Source organism: Macaca nemestrina, chromosome 12 (genome assembly GCF_043159975.1).
Source record: "Macaca nemestrina isolate mMacNem1 chromosome 12, mMacNem.hap1, whole genome shotgun sequence".
In the NCBI taxonomy this organism is placed as follows: domain Eukaryota; kingdom Metazoa; phylum Chordata; class Mammalia; order Primates; family Cercopithecidae; genus Macaca; species Macaca nemestrina.
In genome coordinates this window covers 110,780,403-110,783,624 of record NC_092136.1, presented here as the reverse complement: position 1 = coordinate 110,783,624, position 3,222 = coordinate 110,780,403, and positions in this window count along the sequence as shown.

Below are 3,222 nucleotides of genomic sequence, written 5' to 3'. Positions count from 1 at the left end.
CTTTCATATATTTTTGCAATCAAGATAAAGAAATGTGACCTGAATAATAGGGAGGTTTGGAATATACGTTGCTTATTGAACAACTATATCCACAAAGTGTTTGGAGGCTTCTTCTAGTAGTAAATGAAAGAATTCTGTCCTTAGTTCTAAACTTCTTCACTGTTAATAGGATAGCAGACACAGACACAGTAGCTGTTCATGTGAAAATGATATGTTAATGTTCATTGAAACATTAATATAATCTTGAACTGCATTCGTCTATTAATAGCAATATAAACACTGTATTCTGTGTTGTCAGACCACACCCTGAAGATTTAAGACAAACATTGACACAATGGAATGTCTTTATAAGAAGGTACACAGTGTGGTGAGGATGGGGGTGGCTCTGAAAAACATGACATGGTTCATATTAAGAACAGTTGAAAGGACTAGGATCATTTACACAGGAGAAGAAAAGACTGGGGGAATTACGGTCACCACTTCAAATACTTAAAGGTTGCTATGTGAAAATGGATAATACTTAGCCAATGGGGCTCCAGAGAGACAACCAGGTGGAAAGTTAAATGATGGTAAAAGAGGAATGGGAGGAAATCAGAGCAACATTAATTGACGTAACTGAAGTCACTCTATACAGCCGAGCCTAAAGCCTAAGTACTCTTAAATTAATCTCTAGATCAAGAGTGGTAATCCAAAGGCTAATTACTTGAATGACATGGTTTTGGACCCTTGCAAAATTACATTCACATCATTTCTATCATATTTTCATCTTATACAAAAGACAATCTATTTAAAAACCTACTATACATTGATTGAAAAAAAATTGAAGACATATCCCACACATAAGTTATTGTACTCTACATGAAGAACACCTACAGAATTGCCTTTATGACCCAAGTTCCAGGATAAACTTTGCTTTCCCTGAAGAATCAAGGAGCTCATTATCTTTCCCTTAGAACAAGATCAACTTCCTCCATCTCCTGTCTCACTTAATGGTAACAACATCAATTTTTTACCTACCATGCACTCTAGACTGTCCCCATTTCTTCACTAACAAATCCTGACAGTTCTACCTCTACAGTACATTCACTCATGCATATTCTCCTAGGGCTACCACTTTGGTTACAGTAGAGTAAATGATATATATGACAGACAGGTTGAAGGTCAGTTCCTTCAAGTCTTCATTCAAATATCACAATTACCTCAAAAATACCTTCTCAATGAATACTACACTGGCCACCCTTCTTAATAGTTCAGCTTGCCTCCACCCCCCGCCTGGATATGCCTTACCATGGTCTGCTTTTTATATTTTTCCATATGACTCACTATCTTCCAATACACTATATAATTTACTTATGTATTGTATTTATTACTTATTTATTTCCTGCTGTCTGAAGGTAAGCTTCATGAGCTCAGAAATCTTTTTCTCTTTTTTTCGATGTTGCATTATCTAGAACAGTGCACTGAAACTACACACACAACAAACACTGGTGGAATAACTGAATAAATAGTGCAAATAGCACATTAAGGAAATGGTGAGCAATATGACCTGGCTAAAGATGTGGGATATGGCAAAAAGAGTTTACAAGCCAGAATCCTCCTCCAGCTGCAAACAAATTGAGAAAAAAAAAAAAAAAATGATTAATAGTCAAATGTGCAAACTGTAGGAAAAAAAAAACTTCAAAGGAATAGTCATGCTTTTAAAAAAGACAGAGAATTCCTTCTGCCAAAAATGAAGGAGCTCAAAGCTGGAAAACTGGAGAATTAAGAGGCTCTGATGCTGCTATAGCTCTAGGGGTAATAAACAAACATTATTTGCCCTAGGGACTGAGGTCTAGGGCTTTAACACCTAAGAAAGAACAGGGAACATGGCCTTGGGCCCACCCAAGTGGAGAGGATCTTGGACAGAAACCCCTTCATAAAACCTGAGCCTCAAACGGCTTCCCTGACTATGAAAAGAAAACTAATAAAATTCTACCCACCAGCCAAAGCAAGGAAAAAGAAGACTTTCTGCCCACCAAGACAATGCACAGGTGGAAAATAGTCATCCCCAAGAATAATTCTGGGCTTCATGAATAGATGCAGTGCAAACTGATAATCCTCCCCATTGAGCCATAACCCCGAGCAAATCAGTTAGCATAAAAGCTTGTCCTAGACCGAAATCCCCCAAAACACTGGCAGAAGCCAACATACAACTATTTTGAAGGAAGTGTTTACAACCCAGCTTATATGGGGCTCTCACAGAGAAAAACACCCCTGCTGAAAATGAGCACATAATACAAAATTACAAACTATAGGCTAAAACAAACTACCAAAATAAAATATCGAAATAACACGATGAAACAAATGAGTTTACAAAAATAATAAAACTTTTCAAAATGAAAGAGTAAAGTCATTTAAACTAGAATTTAAGAGGTGGAAGGAAGTGCCCAAGAGATGAGGAGTCTGAGACCAGAGGATAACAGACTTTATATAATATCTAAGAAAGCCTGACCTTGATTCAGTAGTTATTGAGAAGTCTGGAGAGGTGTTTAAGTAAAGTAGTGATATTGTCACATTTATGATTTAGGAAGAAGCCACTGGCAACCTTGTAGTGGAAGATGGGGTAGAAAATTAAAATCAGGAAGACCAAATAACAAGTTATAATATTTAGGTGTCATTCATTTACAGATAACAGGAATAGCCATTCAAACTGGCCTTAGTAGAAAAATATTTATTGACTCATTTAGTTGAAAAATCCCAGCTACTTTATGGCTTGTGAAATGAAGCCTTGATCAACAATTTCAAATTACATGATCAGAAAGATGTCTCCATCTAAGATCTGCTTTTCTATGTTGAATTCATTCCCAGGCAGATTTTTCAAAGGTGGTAATCCACAGAGTTCTAAGTCCTGCAGAAAATGAGGGTTTCTCCTCACAGATCATTCCAGCAAATGTCTCAAGATCAGTTCTCACTGGCCCAGTCAAGATCCAGGAAGAGGGGCCAGGATAATTAAACTGCGTGGACTGAGATGGGAAGGGGTGCTTGCCAAAGGGAGGTTGACCAGCCAATGAGTGCTTTGTGGGTAGGAATTAAACTCAGACTAAGAGTAGCTTAAACTTATTTCTCTATCTCCTAACAGGAGAAATTTTCAGGTCCTAATTTTTAATAAGCTAAATGTAGAAGCAGAGGTCAACACAATTGAAACCCTTCTGCCTATCCCTCATGATATCTTACAGGGTGCCA